Source organism: Oncorhynchus masou, chromosome 13, assembly GCF_036934945.1.
Source record: "Oncorhynchus masou masou isolate Uvic2021 chromosome 13, UVic_Omas_1.1, whole genome shotgun sequence".
Taxonomy (NCBI): domain Eukaryota; kingdom Metazoa; phylum Chordata; class Actinopteri; order Salmoniformes; family Salmonidae; genus Oncorhynchus; species Oncorhynchus masou.
The window spans coordinates 27,682,116-27,705,997 of NC_088224.1; the positions used below are offsets into that span (position 1 = coordinate 27,682,116).

The window sequence follows — 23,882 nt, forward strand, 5'->3', positions numbered from 1 at the left end:
CTGGTGCCTGAAATATTGCCTGCCTGACAGACAGTGCTATACCACAGATACTTGACCGGGACTGATCAGTATAGCTGGATGCACTACAACACACTTGGAGTGGCCCCAAGTGAAACATCATGGCACAGTTGGGACATATCGGACATTAAAGAAAGACAGCCACTACCTAGCACTAAACCAGGCAGATTACAGTAGATACCACCTTTATCACAGCCTAAATCTACTCATGCCTTCTCATGTGATTGGTTGATAATATAGCTTTTATCAGAGCCTAAGCCTACACTTGTGGTAATAAAGTAGATATAACTTTTTCATAGACTAAGCCCAGTCTTGTGTTTGAAATACACCCCTACTATGAATAGATAGGGGTGTTTAGTGATGTTGTAACATGTTATAAGAAGCCAAAAAGGGAAAATGGATTTAACTTGGCGATGGCAGCTGAGTGCAAGTTGTTTAGGTTGGTACAGTAGCCATGATTTACTGCAATTGTTTCCTTATAGCACCATGGCCCATCCCAAATGGCATCATATTCCCAATGTATTGCACTACTTTTGACCAGGGTTCTGGTCGAAATAGGTTGCCGTTTGGGACGTAGCCCATGATAGATTCTGCCTCTCATTCCCCTCACAGTTGGGGGGATTCTTCCAACCAGGTCAAGGTCCAAGAGAGAGAAATTGGATCAATGACATTACAAGTAAACCTACTACTGTTTATTCAGTGGTGGAGCCATGTACGTAGTTGAGTATAGGAGCATTCTGATGCTATGAAATAACACACGCACACACACACACACACACACACACACACACACACACACACACACACACACTACATGATCAGAAGAAAATGTTTTTATGTTAATTTTTGCAGCAGACACAGAGATGTAGGCTAGTAGGGGCGAGGCTTGGTTTGGTTTTTGGCTGACAGGGATTCAAACAACAGCTCTCTGATTCCCCATAGCGATTAATCCGAGCACTGCAGTTGTCAGTAGCTACAATACGTTTTCCCGGGTCCATGTTGAAGTTTGTTAACCCAGACTTTCTCGCATACTCGCTTCGTCAGGTCATTCCAGGGCACGCGTTGCATCCGTTTGACCCCGCTCACAGGTAGAAGAAAACCGACTACACCCGCGCGAACTCAGTTGGAGAGGAATGCACCAGTGGAGTGTTGGAAAATAACATTTCTGTTTGCCGACCTGCGTATGAGGTATGTTGCCCCATTTTTATGTCCCTCTTTGAAACATCGATATTCCGGTGCAGGGGGAAAATGCTGTCGAAAAAACGTCCGTTTGTAGACAGACATTCAATAAGTCCCTAGACTGTTCATTCGTCTCTCAATAAGAAACTCACTTTGCCTGACTATTGTTGACTTAGTCAAATTGTTTTTTTATAAGCTCTCTTGAGTTGGTGTTTGTTGTTCAGGCTAATGGCGGTCCGATATAAAGGCTTGATAATGTGGCCGGATGTGAAATAATTTTGGGGCAGAATCGGAAGATGAATGTGTGCTTTTTGAACATCCGCTGTGTAGGCTACAGTTTGCATCAGAATTAGGCTACAACTGCTGCATGTCATTAGCCAGTCAACGAGTATTTATACATGGAGTAGTGTTTGTTGCTCGTCTGTCTTTAGACACACAGACTAGGGTTTTGTTTAATTCACAAGCGCTGCCCGGAACATCTGGATAGTCTGCCCCAAATTTGAATACAATTTTGTCACGCAGACTATTGTCTAAGTAGACAAAATACATGTATCGTGCGCTGTGCAGGTGGCCTAGCCGATTGAAACCACATCAGTCATATTTTGAAGTAGCCAATGTAACTTTAAGATTATTTTGGACTATTATTCTATAAACCTAAATAGGCTATAAAGTGCTGTAATGCGTTTTTATTTCATTGTGGAAAGCGAATTATGAATACACCTCTATTAACACGGTGGGTAGTTACAATGTAACAACATTTCGATCGAATGGTTACGGTGTAACGACACGTCGATCTGATAAACATGTACCGCAACCACTTATCATAGTGCCGCTGAATTAAATTGTCCCTCCAGCGTCGCCGTAGATATAATTTCGAGACATGCAATGTATCTGAATTCTCCGCTATCATGTATTCTCCCGTTCTGGCTGGGGGTATTTCAGGTCAAACGACAGCTTTTGAAACGTCGCGGTGTAAAAATTGAGGTCAATTTGCAAACTGGTGAAGAAATCAGCAGCTGACCTGACGGTATGAGTATACTTGCAACACCTACATCGAATAGAAATGCATTAGGATACTTTGTGACAGGAGTTCGACCTAATGTAAATTAACCTGGTTATAGCCTAATGTAGCCCTATTGAAAGCACCAAAGCACGCCCGCAGTGGAGGCCTGAGAGCCACTGGATTACGTACATTTCATGTCCAATCGTTTCTGATCTGCCACGGTTCTGTATTGAAACTTCGAGTTTGTTATTTTTTCACGGCGTTATAGCAGACTTTCGATTGTCCTCAGTTGGCCTGTACTATCAGTGGGTTTGCAGGATAACTTCTGATAATATTTAAGCATTATTTTTGTATGAATCCTATTAACAATGATAGTTCCAAATGCCACCATATGCCCTTTTTAGTGCACTACTTAGACCAGTGTCCTCTATATAGTGCACTACGTCTGAACAGAGTATTCTCTATTTATGGCACCCTATTCCATATATGTTGCACTACTTTTGGCCAGAACCCTATTGTTTGTTACATAATTACCTGTCGATTAACCAAATATACAGTACCAGTCAAAAGTTTGGACAAACCCTACTCATTCAAGGGTTGTTCTTTATTTTTACTATGTTCTACATTGTAGGATAATAGTGAAGATGTAAAAACTATGAAATAACACATATGGAATCATGTAGTAACCAATAAAGTGTCAAACAAATCTAAATGTATTTTATATTTGAGATTCTTCAAAGTAGCCAACCTTTGCCTTGATGACAGCTTTGCACACTCTTGGCATTCTCTCAACCACTTCATGAGGAATGCTTTTCCAACAGTCTTGAAGGAGTTTGCACATATGCTGAGCACTTGTTGGCTGCTTTTCCTTCAATTTGCGGTCCAACTCATCCCAAACATCTCAATTGGGGTGAGGTCAGGTGATGGTGGAAGCCAAGACATCTGATGCAGCACTCCATCACTCTCCTTCTTGCTAAAATAGCCATTACACAGCCTGGAGGTGTGTTGGGTCATTGTTCTGTTGAAAAACAAACGATAGTCCCACTAAGTGCATTTGAATTCTAAATAAATTACAGATAGTGTCACCAGCAAAGCACCACCACACCAGCACACCACCTCCTCCATGCTTCACGGTGGGAACCACACATACAGAGATCATCAGTTCACCTACTCTCCATGTCACAAAGACACATAGATTGGAACCAAAAAATCTCTTAATGTCCATTGCTCGTGTTTCTTGGCCCAAGCAAGTCTCCTCTTCTTATTGGTGTCCTTTAGTAGTGGTTTATTTGCAGCAATTCAATGAAGGCCTGATTCACACAGTCTCCTCTGAACAGTTGGTGTTGAGATCTGTCTTGAACTCTGTAAAGTATTTATTTGGGCTGCATTTTCTGAGGCTGGTAACTCTAATGAACTTATCCTCTGCAGCAGAGGTTACTCTGGGTCTTTCTTTCCTGTGGCGGACCTCATGAGAGCCAGTTTCATCATAGCGCTTGATGATTTTGCGACTGCACTTGAAGAAACTTTCAAAGATCTTAACATTTTTCGGATTGACTGACCTTAATGTCTCAAAGTAATAATGGACTGTCGTTTCTCTTTGCGTTTTTGAGCTGTTCTTGCCATTATATGGACATGGTCTTTTACCAAATAGGGCTATTTTCTGTGTACCACCCCTACATTGTCACAACACAACTAATTGGCTCAAATGCATTAAGAAGGAAAGAAATTCCACAAATTAACTTTCAACAAGGCACACCTGATAATTTAAATGCATTCCAGGTGGCTCACTTATGAAGCTGGTTGAGAGAATTCCAAGAGTGTGCAAAGCTGTCATCAAGCTGCGTCTGCTAAATGACTTAAATGTAAATGTAAATCAAGGCAAAGGGTGACTACTTTGAAGAATCTAAAATCTAAAATATATTTTGATTTGTTTCCTTATGTGTTATTTCATAGTTTTGATGTCTTCACTATTCGTCTACAATGTAGAAAATAGTAAAAATAAAGAAAAACCCTTGAATGAGTAGGTGTGTCCAAACTTTTGACTGGTACTGTATATATCAGTGTAGGCTACTGTAGCCGAAATGTCAAGTGATGTTCTGTCTGCTCAGCAAATGGCATCATATTCCCTATTGTGAACTACTAGGTTTGACTGGGCTCTTTCCCGGAGCACATGGAGCTACTGGATTTGACATAGAATGAGTCATAACACTTCATATACCTTTCAACATCATGCAAACAAAACCAGCATCATGCCATGCAGGGTACGTATCAGGTCAAGAATAGTCCGAATGCCACCACATAACTATGCATTTATAGCATGCTCTTAAACCTTTAATCAACAAACCAACCCATCAAACATGCTTTATGGGGATAATAACACAATCTCTCCATGAACATTTTGTTGTGAACATGTAGTGCAATGCTATGTAGCCAATATTTACCACAGTTTTCCCAACGGTTCCCAAATGCCCCCAGGAGACCCAGTTAATATCTCTTCAGATGCTGGTTTTAAAGCCGACTGAGCTTTGATATGTCATGTTCTTTAACAGTTGCCGATTTATTTTCAATGTTTGTGGAATGAATGAGCCAGTGTTTTCCTCATTGTGTGCAAGGCTGGAATCAAACAAAAATGGAGAATAATAGCCAATTGAACATTTCTTGAAACAAAGCACTTTGTCTGTTACCTTGTATCATGGTCTTGTGCGTCATGGTCCGGTCCTGTGTTTTAGTGCTTTTTTCTACATGAGATGTGCATTTATTTTATTTTATTTGTACAGATTCTTTAGGGTTGACACACCTATTAACGTTCTAAAAATACTATTACGAGGAGTGTGCAGGGTTTTTCCCTCACTACCATTAGGTAGAGTAACATTCTTGGGTCTTCTGATATCTATAATTTGGACCTTTTCTCCATGACCCCCCCCTAACCCCTATGCTCTTGTGAATGATGACTGGCATTATGAAGGCCTTATGCAGCCTTATACCCCCTTCAACTACAGTTTGACCTAATTGGTACTGTGCCTCACTGGTACTCTAGTTTTAAGATGTGCATCGTGCTCTCCCTCTAAGATTATGGAGAAGGAAGATCCAATTAACAGAAATTCTGTGTTCTGTGCCTCTTAAATGTCAAATTCCTTTGAAAATGCTTCCTGAATCGGCTCTGATACAGTGGTTTCATTCATAATGTCTATATGGTTCAGATGGCGGGTAAATTCCACAGTTAAAATCTCATTATGTGATGATGGGTCTCCTGGAGTAGTTGGTCTTCTGTTTCAGACCCTTTATTCATCTTGGTAGGGAATGTCTTTTGTACTTCTCTGGTAGTACAGGTTTTGACCTAAGATCGAGCCTAAACTTGAACACGAGCTTGACATTGAACCTGAACGCAGGGCTTAACATGAACTTTTTTAGCCACTTGGCCTTTGTACAAGTAGGACAGATTTTTTTACTCCTTAAGTTCAAGTCACTTGAAAAGGTGACTGAAAATTGTGTTGTATGATACAAGGAACCACTTCACAAAATAACATGAATTATTATCACTGGTATTGTCAATGGAAAGCTGCTGGTTTCTCATCCCATGTATTATACAGTATCTCCTGCCGTTGTGGCCTTGAGCAAGGCACTTAACCCCCCACAAAGTAAAATGCTGTACTGTGGTGCGTCAACCCTCCATCTCGAGAGCTACTGGGTGTTCTGATTTTTTACAACGTGGTGTGTTCCAGTAGGGCTGGAGAAAAGCCTGCACACCCAGTAGCTCTCCTGGAATCTCCTGGAGGATGGTTGGCCACACCGCAACATTACAATTACAAACAAATACTTGTTATGTCTTTATTAAAGAATTCCCTCATTCAATGAACCAGGAATCAAATGGCTAAGGTGTGCGAGGTTGATAACGAAGATGTTTATTTATTTGTAAGGTTAAAATATTCAGTGTTCAGGGGAGATGTTGACAGCATACAGTAGGAGTTTATTGTCAATTCGGCTATTCTAGGAATGTTTTTGTAACAGAATTACATGGACAGTCTTGAATAGAGATGAAGCCTAGACAATTTTGAGTGCTTGTGAGACAGTTTTACAACCAGAGCATTGGTGCAGCATTGGCTCATTTCATCAACACTCATATCAGCTGCCTGTCATCCATTTGTGGTTATACATGAGTGCTGGTGGAAAGTTAGGACATGACAATGACATTAATACATGCTAATAGCAAAAATAATTAACTAGCGAGATAACCAGCCAAACTACACAACATGTTTTGAATTGGGTCTCCAGTTAGTCTGTTGTATATCATTATTTTACCTGTTGCACAAATGTCTCTCTCTCTCCTCTGGCAATGGCCCACTGGCGCACGCAGGTGCCTTTTGGGAGGCAAACATAGACTTCCATAGAAAGTAGGAAGAGGACTACTAATGTCACCACTAATTGAGTGTTTCTCAATGTTCCTCTGCTTTGACGGCTGACCTAAGGACAGAACCTGGTTCAATGATCTCTGTTCACATCCTCTTAGGCCATGTGGTCAGGTCACACAGCAACACAGGTTGTATCCCAAATGGCACCCTATTCCCTAAAACGTGCACTACTATTGACCAGGACTCAAAAGTAGTTAACTATATAGGGAATAAGGCCCCATTTGAGATGCAGACTTTGCCACACTCTATTCCTTTGACTTAATGTGACAACTAACTTCGTAACCGTTATTGGATTTCTACGGAGACTTGCAGGGTATGTTAACGAGAGGTGGTGTTTTAAATGTCTGCCCTTTCGAACCCTGCATGCGTTGTGTCAGGAGCAATTTGAGTGTAACACACCGCTTCGCCTAATCCTGTTTTATTGAAAGGAAAACCGAGATGGAACAAATTGGGTGCTACATGGTTGGTTGTTATTCCCTCTTTGACTACAAAATTCTGGTAACTTTGTCCAAATTCTCAAGCTTTCCAGAAACCTTGTTAGGAAGATTCCGGATTTTCTGCTTATTCACTCATGAGTCCGGTAATTTCTTACTGTTCAATGCAAGTGCTTAAAATAACAATATTAGAGGCTACCGAGTGGCATAGCGGTCTAAGGCATTGCAGTGCTTGAGGCGTCACTACAGACTTGGGTTTGATCCCAGACTGTGTTGCAGCCGGCCGTGACCGGGAGACCCATGAGATGGTGCACAATTGGTCCAGCGTCGTCCGGGTTATGGGAGGGTTTGGCTGGCCAGGATGTCCTTGTCCCATCGGACTCTAGCAACTCCTTTTGGCGGCGCCTGCACGCTGACTTAGGTCGCCAGTTGTACAGTGTTTCCTCCGACACATTGGTGCGGCTGGCTTCCGGGTTAAGCGGGCAGTATGTCAAGAAGCAGTGCAGCTTGGCAGGGTCATGTTTCGGAGGACGCATGGCTCTCGACCTTTGCCTCTCTCATGTCCGTACGGGAGTTGCAGCGATGGGACAAGACTGTAACTATCAAGTGGATATCACGAAATTGGGGGAAAAAGTACAAAAAATAAATATATATAAAAAAATATATATAAAAAATAAAACAATATTAGTATTTTAATGCATTAATGTTGCAGAAATTGCTTGATTTGATTGAGTATGTGTCGTGGTGATTGTTTGATTTGAAAGGTTGAGTAGACACTGTCAGCATGTAGATACAGCACTGTGTATAGGAAAGTTGTCAGTGTTGATCTTTCACTGTGCTAAATAGCTCAAACTGAGTCCCAAATGTCACCCTATTCCCTATATAGTGCACTACTTTTGACCAGTCCTATGGGACACTGTGGTACAAGTCACACACATGGTACGCCGAAAGGGAGAAGGTTTACCAGACAAAATATCAGTTTTCTTATATCTTCCAGATGATTTTAAAAAGCACATATTTTAAAAGCTATGATTCATTTTAATGGCACAGCCAAGTTCAAACATACAACTCCTGCACAGTTGAATAACTAAACTATTGCCACCCTCATATTCCCATCCCATTAAAGCATACTGTGTCTGTGTCTCAAATGGCAGCCTATTACCTATGTAGTGCAATATATAGTATCTCCGTACAGTATGTCCTCAACCAATGATTGATAATGATTGTTGTGTGTCTGTCTGTCCATGCATTCTCCACCCTGATCTATTCCATGTTAGACCAGTCACTCTTCATGAAAGTCTTAGTCACCAGTTTCCTTCTCTAACTTGTAGTCTCACCCTTCACACACAAACATTTCATGGGCTGTTACACGTCAGACAAGACTCAAATGTTCCACTCCGAGTCCCGAGGCCTGGGGCCTGAATTTTGCTTTCTCCATGTCAATAATCAGTGGATGGATATCATGCCTAGGGAACACAGCGTTCCCAAATATACCCTGCTCCATGCCATCTCAGAGTTGTTGTAAGGGCTCAATGTCTTCCCTATAGATCTGCTTAGACCTGGGTTCAAATACTATTTGTTTTCTTTCAAATACTTAACGATCTTGCCTGGTGCTATAGAACCTATGGAATAGTCAGAAAAGTGCAAACCCACGCAAACCCCCCATGGGCCCTGGTCAAAAAATGTAACGTTCTAAAAGACCTGTAGGGCTCTGGTCAAAAATAGTGCACTATATTGGGAATAGGATACCATTTGTGACATATCCGTTACAGTAGCATGTCTGACTCACTCTCTTTGTTTTGGTCTTTGTCTGTGGCTTTGAGGCAAATAAAGAGAGGGATCAAAGTAGACAGAGAGGTGATCCTGAGCTGATTGACTGCCAGGTTGCGTTCATTTTAGCTCGCTAGCTCAGCGCCCTTGGTGTATGGGCAGAGTTTTACAGAGGTGTGCTCCAGTCACAAATTTGGTGACTAGAGACTCACTCGACTTGATGGAAAAGAAACCAATGAAATGGTCTTAAATGTGCGAGCTAGGACTTGAAATTTTATGGCCAGGTTTTGTAATTTTTTGTCACTCGTTTTGTGAGAGAGGCTCTGTTGATATCTCAGTATCATATTTGCAAAAAAACAGATTGGCTAGTGAAACGCACACTCGGCCCTCTAAATGGACCAGGGAACTGTCAATCAACACAGGTCGGGTGAGCTAGTGCAGTGAGAATTTTTTTTGGGGATTGCAAATGTGAAACTGAATCTGAATTATTTTTTTTGCATACATATGTTAATAGGCTACATATAGCCTACCATTTGTATTTTATATTTATACCTTTGCTTATTCGATCTGATCACCACCATAGGCCTATGGCATTGTATCAAATTCTTGTGCCAATCTGTCTTTCAGAACCAAAAATTGCTCTTCTTGATTGTTGACCAATAACAAGTCATCAGCATTGCACATATCCAGATTAGTGACCAGAAAGTGCGTGTCTTATTTTGTCCGGTTTTGCCTGGCAAAGCCTATGGAATATGCCTGTATCACGTTTTAGGGAAGACCCAGATACAGAGAGTGTCGAAGTAACAAAAGTTTATTACTAGAACAGTGTCAGGGTTAGGCTCAGGGTCAGGCTCAGGGTCAGGGTTAGGCTCAGTGTCAGGGTTAGGCTCAGTGTCAGGGTTAGGCTCAGTGTCAGGGTTAGGCTCAGGGTCAGGGTTAGGCTCAGTGTCAGGGTTAGGCTCAGTGTCAGGGCAGGCTCAGGGTCAGGGTTAGGGTCAGTGTCAGGGCAGGCTCAGGGTCAGGGTTAGGGTCAGTGTCAGGGCAGGCTCAGGGTCAGGGCAGGCTCAGTGTCAGGGCAGGCTCAGGGTCAGGGTTAGGGTCAGTGTCAGGGCAGGCTCAGGGTCAGGGTTAGGCTCCGTGTCAGGGTTAGGCTCAGTGTCAGGGTTAGGCTCAGGGTCAGGGTTAGGCTCAGTGTCAGGGTTAGGCTCAGTGTCAGGGTTAGGCTCAGTGTCAGGGTTAGGCTCAGTGTCAGGGTTAGGCTCAGGGTCAGGGTTAGGCTCAGTGTCAGGGTTAGGCTCAGGGTCAGGGTTAGGCTCAGTGTCAGGGTTAGGCTCAGTGTCAGGGTTAGGCTCAGTGTCAGGGTTAGGTTCAGTGTCAGGGTTAGGCTCAGTGTCAGGGTTAGGCTCAGGGTCAGGGTTAGGCTCAGTGTCAGGGTTAGGCTCAGTGTCAGGGCAGGCTCAGGGTCAGGGTTAGGCTCAGTGTCAGGGCAGGCTCAGTGTCAGGGTTAGGCTCAGTGTCAGGGTTAGGCTCAGTGTCAGGGTTAGGCTCAGTGTCAGGGTTAGGCTCAGTGTCAGGGTTAGGCTCAGTGTCAGGGCAGGCTCAGGGTCAGGGTTAGGCTCAGGCTCAGGGTTAGGCTCAGTGTCAGGGCAGGCTCAGGGTCAGGGTTAGGCTCAGGGTCAGGGCAGGCTCAGGGTCAGGGCAGGCTCAGGGTCAGGGTTAGGCTGAGTGTCAGGGTTAGGCTCAGTGTCAGGGTTAGGTTCAGTGTCAGGGTTAGGCTCAGTGTCAGGGTTAGGCTCAGGGTCAGGGTTAGGCTCAGTGTCAGGGCAGGCTCAGGGTCAGGGTTAGGCTCAGTGTCAGGGCAGGCTCAGTGTCAGGGTTAGGCTCAGTGTCAGGGTTAGGCTCAGTGTCAGGGTTAGGCTCAGTGTCAGCGTTAGGCTCAGTGTCAGGGTTAGGCTCAGGGTCAGGGTTAGGCTCAGTGTCAGGGCAGGCTCAGGGTCAGGGTTAGGCTCAGTGTCAGGGCAGGCTCAGTGTCAGGGTTAGGCTCAGTGTCAGGGTTAGGCTCAGTGTCAGGGTTAGGCTCAGTGTCAGGGTTAGGCTCAGTGTCAGGGTTAGGCTCAGGGTCAGGGTTAGGCTCAGTGTCAGGGCAGGCTCAGGGTCAGGGCAGGCAGAATGGTCAATACCGGGAAAAGTAGAAAACAGGAACTATAGAAAAAGACATGAGAAAGGGGAAAACGTTGGTAGGCTTGACGGAGAAAACAAACTGGTAACAGATAAACAGAGAACAGGTACAAATACACTGTGGTTAATGGGGGAAGATGGGCGACACCTGGAGCGGAGCAGGGTGGAGACAAGCACATAGGCAGGTGAAACGGATCAGGGTGTGACAACCTACCTACATTAATATTATCCATATAAAGTAACGTTCAGCAATGTGTTACAGACGTGTCTTTGTCACAACAATAGGCTACCTGGTGATTTTATTGATCATTTTCATATTTCAGATTGGCCTAGTTTGGGAAGGTAGGCCTTATGATCCTGCTTGGTCTGGCCTCCAAAGAAGTGACAATGTGACATAATATCCCTATTTGATATTGACTGCTAACATAACTGACTTTCAGCTCAAAATGCAGGTGTAAAATGCAGTTTATTTCTGTACCTTGCGTTTTGAAAATGCTGTAATGACAGGCGACATGACAGCGGTTGTGTGCACGTGCATGTGTGTGCCCCGGGGGCGAACTGATTGCTGTACACCAATAGGATCAGGTGAAGAGCAAATGTCAAATTGTAGGGAGAGTGCAGTGGTGAAAAAAGTACTCAATCGTCATACTTGAGTAAAAGTAAAGATACCTTAATAGAAAATGACTCAAGTAAAAGTGAAAGTCACCCAGTAAAATACTACTTGTATAAAGTCTAAAAGTATTTGGTTTTAAATATACTTAAGTATCCAAAGTGAAAGTATAAATCATTAAAGAATTCCTTATATTTAAACAAGCCAGGAGGCACAATATTTTATTTAATGTTTATTGATGGATAGCCAGGGGTACACTCCAACACTCAAGACATCATTTACAAACTAAGCATTTGTGTTTAAATAGTCTGCTAGATCAGAGGCAGTAGGGTTGACCCGGGATGTTCTCTTGATAAGTGTGTGAATTGGACAATTTTCCTGTCAAAATGTAACGAGTACTTTTGGGTGTCAGGGAAAATGTATGGAGTAAAAAGTACATTATTTTCTTTAGGAATGTAGTGAAGTAAAAGTAAAAGTTGGCAAAAATATAAATAGTAAAGTAATGTACAGATACCCCAAAAAACTGCTTAAGTAGTGCTGTAAAGTATTTTTACTTAAATACTATACACCAGTGAGAGAGTATTGCCATAAATAAATATGTAACTCCAAAAATGGTTTGTTGATCAAGAATATGAACTTTTGCTCTGTAAGCTCACCAGCAATAAGGCATTAAGCAGCAATTACTAGCATAGGCCTACTGGTGTCTTGGTATGTAAAAATTGCTTGAAATTGATAATTTACTTGTGAAGCTTGCATTTGGAATTTAATGTTCAAATTAATTATTACATAATCAAAATGTGTGGTAGACAAAATAATAAAAAGGGCTGTCTGGTAGCCTCAATAAATAGATATTTGTAGTTCAACAAGTCATTACCTGTCTAGATTTTATTTTTTACGTGACTTTACATTTGACTCGACTCGACTTGCTGTTAGAATGCACGACATGGACTTGACTCAACCCGTTCTACTTGAGATTTGGACCTTGAGACTTGCTTTTGACTCGAATAATAGTACCAATGAGAGCTCTCTCTCTCTCTCTCTCTCTCTCTCTCTGTCTCTCTCTCTCTCTCTCTCTCTGCAAGCTGTGCCGTGTTCTAACTGTTTTGACTGTGTTCAGGCCAGCACGCTAATGCCAACTTGGAATGGTATTGCACTTTAGCGAAATTGAACATAGAGGCTGGATTCAAACAAACAGAGATAAGTTACCTGTGCTCTGCGTTTGACTTTTTAACCCCTTTTTTTCTCTCCAATTTCTTCCATCGCTGCAACTCCCCTTCGAACTCAGGAGAGGCGAGGGTCGAGAGCCATGCGTCTTCCAAAACACAACCCTGTCAAGTCGCACTGCTTCTTGTCACAGTGCACCAATGTGTCGGAGGAAACACCGTCCAGCTGGCGACCGAAGTCAGCTTGCAGGCGCCCGGCCCCTCACAAGGAGTCGCTAGAGCGAAATGGGACAAGGAAATCCCAGCCGGCCAAACCCTCCCCTGGGCCAATTGTGCACCACCTCATGGGTCTCCCGGTCACGACCGGTTATGACACAGCCTGGGATCGAACTCAGGGCTGTAGTGATTCCTCAAGACTGCTGCACCGCTTGGGAGTTTCTTTTAAAGGTGATTTCTGCTCCAGCTGACATTGGGATTGTTTTCAGGAAACAGGAAATTGCCTTTAAAAGTCAATCGCTGTGTGCAAGTCGTTAAATCTGTGTTGGTTTGAATCCTGGCCTAAACTTTAACCTACCGTATGATGATCCTGCAAGGAGAGCAAAGATACTTGTTGGGCTATGGGTCCTGTTTAAAAGTAATGCACTATATAGGGAATAGTGTGTCATTTGGGATGTAGCCACTGAATACACATCACTCCTGGCTGCAAATCCTTTGTATGTGTTCCTATGAGGTGAAGGAAGGGAATTGGACAGGTCAGGTAGATACAGGTTGTTTACTCCTGCTGATTCAGCACATCTCCACAGAGGCTTGTTGTTTTTTCCTAAACAGTCCTATAGGGGTGTTTATGAATGTTGCAGAAAATAGACATTGTGCAGATGGCAAACAGACAGGCAGGCAGGCAGGCAGGCCGCTACAGGTAGCATCAGGTTAGTATGTTAGGAAGGATGAGCCAGCCAGAATGCTCCAGAAGGAGTTGTACCTGATCCTGGGAGATTTCTCCTGATGTGCCACAGACCTATTTGAAATATTTGATATGCTTTCAACGTTTGCACTAGTCTGGCTGTAGTGGCAGGTCTGTACTCTATTCTATCAGATCCATTGCACCAGGCAAGCTCAATCAAGCCTAGATAAAGTATTTAAAATGATTTAGAATAATATTTGAACCCATGTGCTAGAAGCCCATCGAAGTTTTGGATAGCATACAGCAGGGAAGGCAAGCCACACTTTGGCAGAGACAAGATGTTTTAAAGAATTAATGTTTGTCTGTTTTGATTGAATGGCTGTCATTTTCTGCACGGACAGAGCTGCCAACCGGTGACTGATGACGCAGAAAACAGCAAACCCATGCTGGTGCTGTATAGAACAGAACACACACACAGAGCAGAACACAGCTGTATGAGGAGAGGACTGTATGAGACTGTATGAGAATGACGACTTGTGAAATTATATGAAATTGTCTTGTGTTCCTGTGATGTGGTGTGTGTGTGTGTGGGGGGGGGGGGGGTGTACAAGCCGTTTCTTCTCGATCCAGGACAAAATGGTCAGCTTGGCAGCAACGTGTCTCTGGCCTCTTGACTACCAACATCAGCACCAAGTCTACGTCCCAAATGGCACCCTATTCCCAAATGGGCCCATAGGGCTACGTCAAAAGTAGTGCACTAAGTAGAGAATAGGGTGCTATTTGGGACAGAACCCGAGCATCTGCAAAGCATTAGCACAAGCTCAGATAGTCAGCCCAGCATGTGTTCAGGAACATCTTAATGATTCTTACGATTTAACAAGATTACAGAAAAATGCTAAAGAGAGAGATTTGCCCAAACATTGACACAAATCAAACATTTTATTGCCATCTTCTTTCTGCAAATCTGGTACATGGGGTGGGAGAGGTAGGATCTTAATTTGATGACCCTGTTGCAGGAAATGTAAAACTTGAAGTGTGAGGTTTCAAAAACCTTCTCATGTTTGTAATTTCCACTTTCAAATTTCTGACTTCAAATTTCCCTTACGAAAAATGTATCGGCCCCAACAAAAATGTTAATGAATTATAATCCGCATATTGATTCACATTTCCTGTTGCTGAAAAAAAAAGTTTAATGCTGTAGCAAACTTAAAACTGTAGCAAACTTCAAATTAAGATCCTACATCTGTATTGAGAAGAACTGATAAGACCTGTTTCGCGCTTCAGAAACACCCCTTGGACTTTTTCCTCATTTTGTTGAGTTGTAGCCTGAATTTAATTAAATTGTTTAAATTGAGATGTTGTGTCAATGGCCAATACTGTACACACAATACCCCATAATGTCAAAGTGGTATTGTGTTTTTACACATTTTTACAAATTCATTAAAAATGAAAAGCTGAAATGTCTTGAGTCAATAGGTATTCAACCCCTTTGTTATGGCAAACCTAAATAAGTTAAGGGGTAAACATTTGCTTAACAAGTCCTATATACAGTTGAATTCGGAAGTTTGCATACACGTAGGTTGGAGTCATTAAAACTCGTATTTCCACCACTGCACAAATTTCTTGTTAACAAACTATAGTTTTGGCAAGTCGGTTAGGACATCTACTTTGTGCATGACACAAGTCATTTTTCCAACAATTGTTTACAGACAGATTATTTCATTTATAATTCACTGTATAACAATTCCAGTGGGTCAGAAGTTTACATACATAAGTGCCTTTAAACAGCTTGGAAAACAGCTTGGAAAATTCCAGAAAATAATGAAATGGCTTTAGTAGCTTCTGATAGGCTAATTGACATCATTTGAGTCAATTGGAGGTGTACATGTGGATGTATTTCAAGGCCTACCTTCAAACCCAGGGCCTCTTTGCTTGACATCATGGGAAAATCAAAAGAAATCAGCCAAGACCTCAGAAAAACATTTGTAGACCACCACAAGTCTGGTTCATCATTGGAAGCAATTTCCAAACACCTGAAGGTACCACGTTCATCTGTACAAACAATAGTACGCAAGTATAAACACCATTGGACCATCCACCCGTCATGCTCAGGAAGGAGACATGTTCTGTCTCCTAGAGATGAACGTACTTTGGTGCGAAAAGTGCAAATAAATCCCAGAACAACAGCCAAGGACCTTGTGAAGATGCTGGAGGAAACAGGGACAAAAGTATCTATATCCACAGTAAAACCAGTCCTATATCAACATAACCTGAAAGGCCGCTCAGTAAGAAGAAGCCACTGCTCCAAAACCGCCATTAAAAAGCCAGACTATGGTTTGCAACTGCACATGGTGACAATGATCGTACTTTTTGGAGAAATGTCCTCTGGTCTGATGAAACAAAAATAGAACTGTTTGGCCATAATGGCCATCGTTATGTTGGGAGGAAAAAGGGGGAGGCTTGTAAGCCGAAGAACATCCCAACCGTGAAGCATGGGGGTGGCAGCATCAAGACATCAGTCAGGTCAGTCCAAGTTCAATCTTGGTCGCAAATGTGTCTCCCAAATGGACAATGACCCCAATTATACTTCCAAAGTTGTGGCAAAATGGTTTAAGGACAACAAAGTCAAGGTATTGGAGTGGTCATCACAAAGCCCTGACCTGAATCCTATAGAAAATTTGTGGGCAGAACTGAAAAAGCATGTGCGAGCAAGGAGGCCTACTTACCTGACTCAGTTACACCAGCTCTGTCAGGAGGAATGGGCCAATATTCACCCAACCTATTGTGGGAAGCTTGTGGAAGGCTACCCAACATGTTTGACCCAATTTAAACAATTTAAAGGCAATGCTACCAAATACTAATTGAGAGTATGTAAACTTCTCACCCACTGGGAATGTAATGAAAGAAGTACAAGCTTAAATAAATCATTATCTCTACTACTATTCTGACATTTCACATTCTTAAAATAAAGTGGTGATCCTAACTGACTTAAGACAGGGAATTGTTACTAGGATTAAATTGTGTATGTAAACTTCTGACTACAACTGTAAGTTGCATGGACTCACTTTGTGTGCAATAACAGTGTTTAAAATCATTTTTGTGAATGACTACCTCATCTCTGTACCAATCACATATAATTATCTGGAACGGCATTCAGTCGAGCAGTGAATTTCAAACACAGATTCAACCACAAAGACCAGGGAGGTTTTCCAATGCTTTGCCAAGAAGGGCACCTACTGGTAGATGGGTAAAATAAAAAGCAGACATTAAATATCCCTTATAGCATAGTGAAGTTATTAATTACACTTTGGATGGTGCCTCAATACACCCAGTCACTACAAAGATACAGGTGTCCTAATTAATTAGCTGGAGAGGAAGGAAACCGCTCAGGGATTTCACCATGAGGCCAATTGTTATGAACTTGAGTGAAGACCCAAAAGCGGTTTTAACAGAAAACAGAGTTCTTTAATGAAAATACAGGAATGGCATAAATCCTCTTCCAACGATGTCAGCGGAACAAAAGAACGTTAGTATAGTGTAGGATGCTCCAGCCAGGCAGACTCCGACAGGACAGGACAAGGTGGAAGCAAACGAGACGACAGCTTGCTTCTGGCATCAAAAAACACAAATAAGAATCAGACACTGAAAGTAGCAGGAACAGAGAAAGAAATAGAGACCTAATCAGAGGGGGAAGAGAGAACAGGTGGGGAAAGAGAGAATGAGCTAGTTAGGGGAAATGTAGAACAGCTGAGGGATGAGAGACAGAGAAGGTAACCTAAAAAGACCAGCAGAGAGAGAGAATGAAGAGAAAGGACAGGAACAGACATAACAAGACATGACAGTACCCCCCACTCACCGAGCGCCTCCTGGCGCACTCGAGGAGGAAACCTGGCGGCAACGGAGGAAATCATCGATCAGCGAACGGTCCAGCACGTCCCGAGAGGGAACCCAACTCCTCTCCTCAGGACCGTACCCCTCCCAATCCACTAGGTACTGATGACCACGGCCCCGAGGGCGCATGTCCAAAATCTTACGAACCCTGTAGATGGGTGCGCCCTCGACAAGGATGGGGGGGGGGAGGGACGAGCGGGGGCGCGAAGAACGGGCTTAACACAGGAGACATGGAAGACCGGGTGAACGCGACGAAGATAGCGCGGGAGAAGAAGTCGCACTGCGACAGGATTAATGACCTGGGAAATACAGAACGGACCAATGAACCGCGGGGCCAACTTGCGAGAAGCAGTCTTAAGGGGAAGGTTCTGAGTGGAGAGCCATACTCTCTGACCGCAACAATATCTAGGACTCTTGGTCCTACGCTTATTAGCGGCCCTCACAGTCTGCGCCCTATTACGGCAAAGTGCCGACCTGACCCCCTTCCAGGTGCGCTCGCAACGCTGGACAAAAGCCTGAGCGGAGGGGACGCAGGACTCGGCGAGCTGAGATGAGAACAGCGGAGGCTGGTACCCGAGGCTACACTGAAAAGGGGATAGACCGGTAGCAGACGAGGGAAGCGAGTTGTGGGCGTACTCTGCCCAGGGGAGCTGTTCTGACCAAGACGCAGGGTTACGAAAAGAAAGACTGCGTAAAATGCGACCAACAGTCTGATTGGCCCGTTCGGCTTGACCGTTAGACTGGGGATGAAAGCCGGACGAGAGACTGACGGAAGCCCCAATCAAACGGCAAAACTCCCTCCAAAATTGAGACGTGAACTGCGGGCCTCTGTCGGAAACGACGTCAGACGGAAGGCCATGAATTCGGAAAACATTCTCGATAATGATCTGAGCCGTCTCCTTAGCAGAAGGGAGCTTATCGAGAGGAATGAAATGAGCCGCCTTAGAGAATCTATCGACAACCGTAAGAATAACTGTCTTCCCGCTGATGAAGGCAGTCCGGTGATAAAATCTAAAGCGATGTGAGACCACGGTCGAGAGGGAATGGGAAGCGGTCTGAGACGGCCGGCAGGAGGAGAGTTCCCAGATTTAGTCTGCGCGCAGACCGAACAAGCGGCGACAAATCGACGCGCGTCACGTTCCCGAGTGGGCCACCAGAAACGCTGGCGAATGGAAGCGAGCGTACCCCGAACGCCGGGGTGGCCGGCTAACTTGGCAGAGTGGGCCCACTGAAGAACGGCCGGACGAGTAGGAACGGGAACGAACAGAAGGTTCCTAGGGCAAGCTCGCGGCGACGGAGTGTGAGCGAGTGCTTGCTTTACCTGCCTCTCAATTCCCCAGACAGTCAACCCGACAACACGCCCCTCAGGGAGAATCCCATCGGGGTCGGTGGAGACCTCAGAAGAACTGAAGAGACGAGATAAAGCATCAGGTTTGGTGTTCTTTGAGCCCGGACGATAAGAAATAACAAACTCGAAACGAGCGAAAAACAGAGCCCAACGAGCCTGACGCGCATTAAGTCGTTTGGCTGAACGGATGTACTCAAGGTTCCTATGGTCAGTCCAAACGACAAAAGGAACGGTCGCCCCCTCCAACCACTGTCGCCATTCGCCTAGGGCTAAGCGGATGGCGAGCAGTTCGCGATTACCAACATCATAGTTACGTTCTGACGGCGATAAGCGATGAGAAAAACGCGCAAGGATGGACCTTGCCGTCAGAGAGAGAGCGCTGAGAAAGAATGGCTCCCACGCCCACCTCTGACGCGTCAACCTCAACAACAAACTGTCTAGAGATGTCAGGTGTAACAAGAATAGGTGCGGATGTAAAACGATTCTTAAGAAGATCAAAAGCTCCCTGGGCGGAAACGGACCACTTAAAGCACGTCTTAACAGAAGTAAGGGCTGTGAGAGGAGCTGCCACCTGACCGAAATTACGGATGAAACGACGGTAGAAATTAGCGAAGCCCAGAAAGCGCTGCAGCTCGACGCGTGACTTAGGAACGGGCCAATCAATGACAGCCTGGACCTTAGCGGGATCCATCTTAATGCCCTCAGCGGAAATAACGGAACCGAGAAAAGGGACAGAGGCGGCATGAAAAGTGCACTTCTCAGCCTTCACATAAAGACAGTTCTCCAAAAGGCGCTGGAGGACGCGTCGCACGTGCTGAACATGAATCGAGAGAGACGGTGAAAAAATCAGGATATCATCCATGTAAACGAAAACAAAAATGTTCAGCATGTCTCTCAGGACGTCGTTAACTAGTGCCTGAAAGACAGCTGGAGCGTTAACGAGGCCGAAAGGAAGAACCCGGTATTCAAAGTGCCCTAACGGAGTGTTAAACGCCGTCTTCCACTCGTCCCCCTCCCTGATGCGCACGAGATGGTAGGCGTTACGAAGGTCCAATTTGGTGAAAAACCTGGCTCCCTGCAGGATCTCGAAGGCTGAAGACATAAGAGGAAGCGGATAACGATTCTTAACTGTTATGTCATTCAGCCCTCGATAATCCACGCATGGGCGCAGGGACCCGTCCTTCTTCTGAACAAAAAGAACCCCGCGCCGGCGGGGGAGGAGGAGGAGACTATGGTACCGGCGTCGAGCGAAACCGACAAATAATCCTCGAGAGCCTTACGTTCGGGAGCCGACAGAGAGTATAATCTACCCCGGGGGAGTAGTTCCCGGAAGGAGATCAATACTACAGTCATACGACCGGTGTGGAGGGAGAGAAGTGGCCTTGGAACGACTGAACACCGTGCGCAGATCGTGATACTCCTCCGGCACCCCTGTCAAATCGCCAGGCTCCTCCTGTGAAGAAGAGACAGAGGAAACAGGAGGGATAGCAGACATTAAACAGGTTACATGACAAGAAACATTCCAGGATAGGATAGTATTACTAGACCAATTAATAGAAGGGTTATGGCGCACTAGCCAGGGATGACCCAAAACAACAGGTGTAAAAGGTGAACGAAAAATTAAAAAAGAAATGGTTTCGCTATGATTACCAGAGACAGTGAGGGTTAAAGGCAGCGTCTCACGCTGAATCTTGGGGAGAGAACTACCATCTAAAGCGAACAAGGCCCTGGGCTCCCCTAACTGTCTGAGAGGAATGTCATGTTCCCGAGCCCAGGTCTCGTCCATAAAACAGCCCTCCGCCCCAGAGTCTATCAAGGCACTGCAGGAAGCAGATGAACCGGGCCAGCGGAGATGGACCGGAAAGGTAGTGCGTGATCCAGAAGGAGAGGCCTGAGTAGTTGCGCTCACCAGTAGCCCTCCTCTTACTGATGAGCTCTGGCCTTTTACTGGACATGAGGTGACAAAATGACCAGCGGAGCCGCAGTAGAGACAGAGGCGATTGGTGATTCTCCGATCCCTCTCCTTGGCCGAGATGCGAATACCCCCAGCTGCATAGGCTCAGCATCCGAGCCGGCGGAGGAGGGTGGCAGTGATGCGGCAGGTGGCAGTGATGTGGAGAGGGGAGCAACGGAGAACGTGAGCTCCTTTCCACGAGCTCGGCGACGAAGATCAAACCGTCGCTCTATGCGAATAGCGAGAGCTATTAAGGAGTCCAGACTGGAAGGAACCTCCCGGGAGAGGATCTCATCCTTAACCTCGACATGGAGACCCTCCAGAAAACGAGCGAGCAAAGCCGGCTCGTTCCAGTCACTAGAGGCAGCGAGAGTGCGAAACTCAATAGAATAATCCGTTATGGATCTATTCCCCTGACATAGGGAAGACAGGGCCCTGGAAGCCTCCTCGCCAAAAACAGAACGGTCAAAAACCCGTATCATCTCCTCCTTAAAGTCCTGATACTGGTTAATACACTCAGCCCTCGCCTCCCAGACTGCCGTGCCCCACTCACGCGCCCGTCCGGTAAGGAGAGAAATGACGTAGGCGATGCGGGCTGCGCTCCTGGAGTAAGTGTTGGGCTGGAGAGAGAACACCACATCACACTGAGTGAGGAATGAGCGGCACTCAGTGGGCTCCCCAGAGTAACACGGCGGGTTGTTGATCCTGGGCTCCGGCGACTCGGAAACCCTGGAAGTGGGCGGTGGATCGAGGTGGAGTTGGTGAACCCGTCTTGTGAGGTCGGAGACTTGGACGGCCAGGGTCTCAACGGCATGTTGAGCAGCAGACAATTCCTCCTCGTGTCTGCCTAGCATCGCTCCCTGGAACTCGACGGCGGAGTGAAAAGGGTCCGGAGCCGCTGGGTCCATTCTTGGTCTGATTCTTCTGTTATGAACTTGAGTGAAGACCCAAAAGCGGTTTTAACAGAAAACAGAGTTCTTTAATGAAAATACAGGAATGGCATAAATCCTCTTCCAACGATGTCAGCGGAACAAAAGAACGTTAGTATAGTGTAGGATGCTCCAGCCAGGCAGACTCCGACAGGACAGGACAAGGTGGAAGCAAACGAGACGACAGCTTGCTTCTGGCATCAAAAAACACAAATAAGAATCAGACACTGAAAGTAGCAGGAACAGAGAAAGAAATAGAGACCTAATCAGAGGGGGAAGAGAGAACAGGTGGGGAAAGAGAGAATGAGCTAGTTAGGGGAAATGTAGAACAGCTGAGGGATGAGAGACAGAGAAGGTAACCTAAAAAGACCAGCAGAGAGAGAGAATGAAGAGAAAGGACAGGAACAGACATAACAAGACATGACACCAATGGTGACTTTAAAACAGTTACAGTTTAATGGCTGTGATAGGAGAAAACTGAGGATGTAGTTACTCCACAATACTAACCTAAAAGACAGAGTGAAAAGAAGGAAGCCTGTACATAATACAAATATTTCAAATCATACATCCTGTTTGCAATAAGGCACTAATGTAAAACTGCAACAAATTTGGCAAATAAATGACATTTATGTCCTGAATGCAAAGCATTATGTTTGGGGCATATCCAGATTAATTCTCCTTTCCAACGGACACTGGGAGACAAATTCACCTTCCAGCAGGACATTAAGCTAAAACACAAGGCCAAATATACACTGGAGTTGCTTACCAATACAACATTGAACTCCAGGGAGTGTATCACTCTATTGAGGGTTAAGATAACTCCCAGTAAAGTAAATTGAGCCCAATTTTTTTTTGTAATTTCAACTATTCTTGATTTACTGTGCACCTGTTTGCTATTATACAGTTCTAGAGTTTTTGCTGTTCAGCAGTTTCTTGTGGGTGTCCAAAAACACTTGTCTGCATCCCAAATAGCATCCTATTCCATATATAGTGTACTACTTTTGTCCATAGGGAATAGGGTACCATTTGGGATGCAGCTATGGACTCCATACTACAGTACAAAATGGAACTCTGAGCTAAATTCCATCTCCACATTGGCTGGATGAACTGCAGGGTGCAGTAAACTGAAATAGCATCCTATTCCATATATAGTGTACTACTTTTGTCCATAGGGAATAGGGTACCATTTGGGATGCAGCTATGGACTCCATACTACAGTACAAAATGGAACTCTGAGCTAAATTCCATCTCCACATTGGCTGGATGAAATGCAGGGTGCAGTAAACTGATTGGCTGACCGGGTTCTACTCGCAGCTGTCAGAAGCAACTGTTTTGCAACCAGAGAGTGTAGCTCCTTGCAACAACAGTGGTCAATGCTGTCTGGAAGAGCTCTCTTTCTGCCGTGCTTGGCTACCTATTCTGCAAATTGCAGACCTGGGTTTGAATACTATTTTAACTAATTTAAAAGTCTTAAGCTGTACTTGATGGAGTTTTCCTGGTACAAAGTAACACAAGTAGCACAATTAAGGGTGGCAGGTATCCTGGTGGTTAATAGCATAGGGCCAGTAACCGAAAGGTCACTGGTTCGAATCCCTGAGCTGGCAACAACTGCTCCCAGGGAGGATGATGTTGATTAAGGCAGTCCCCTACACCTCTCTGGTTCAGAGGGGTTGGGTTAAATGCAAAAGACACATTTCAGTTGAATGCATTCAGTTGTGCAAACGACTAGGTTTCCCTCCTTTCCCTTTCCCCAGTAGAATAGTCCAAAACTGGTAAGCACTGCCCATCTTGCAACCCCAAAACACACAACGCTCAGTTTATTTGGAATATCTCAAATAAGGATGGATCCCAGGTCTGCTATGCACATTGCACATACTGTACTCTGACGTGAATGCATTAAAATGTCCTGAGGGACACATACTGTACTCTGACATGAATGCATTAAAATGTCCTGAGGGACACATACTGTACTCTGACATGAATGCATTAAAATGTCCTGAGGGACACATACTGTACTCTGACATGAATGCATTAAAATGTCCTGAGGGACACATACTGTACTCTGAGATGAATGCATTAAAATGTCCTGAGGGAC

General features: G+C 44.7%; 1 protein-coding gene across 4 annotated transcripts in view; it reads left to right on the forward strand.

Annotated features, from left to right (window-relative positions):
* Positions 1-934: 934 nt before the first annotated feature.
* The window catches only part of LOC135552038 (thyroid hormone receptor beta), a 176,212-nt gene continuing 153,264 nt past the window's right edge, over positions 935-23,882 (forward strand). For 2 of the 4 annotated variants that reach the window (XM_064983407.1, XM_064983410.1), the window contains exon 1: positions 936-1,206. The gene's annotated coding sequence lies outside the window, so the exon portion shown is untranslated. Of the gene's footprint in view, positions 1,207-2,083; positions 2,225-23,882 lie in introns of those variants that run through there. The other 2 variants (XM_064983408.1, XM_064983409.1) reach the window with 2 other exon arrangements.